The following is a 213-nucleotide window of genomic DNA, read 5'->3' as shown; positions in this document are numbered from 1 at the left end:
TCAGGAAACATATCTCAGGGAATTCTTTAACTAACTTTTATGCATACAGAGTCAACAGTGCTCTTTGAAATCCTTATTATCTCTCTTGCATTAATACATTCACCAATCAGTGTTTTCAAGTTATGCTTACACATACACAAAAATACACACAAAACACACCTGCACATTTATTCTGTTTCTAATTAACCAATACCAGTGGAGAAGAAAAGGGCA

This window comes from Penaeus monodon, chromosome 32, assembly GCF_015228065.2.
Source record: "Penaeus monodon isolate SGIC_2016 chromosome 32, NSTDA_Pmon_1, whole genome shotgun sequence".
NCBI classification, from domain to species: Eukaryota; Metazoa; Arthropoda; class Malacostraca; order Decapoda; family Penaeidae; genus Penaeus; species Penaeus monodon.
This window is presented reverse-complemented; position numbering follows the sequence as displayed.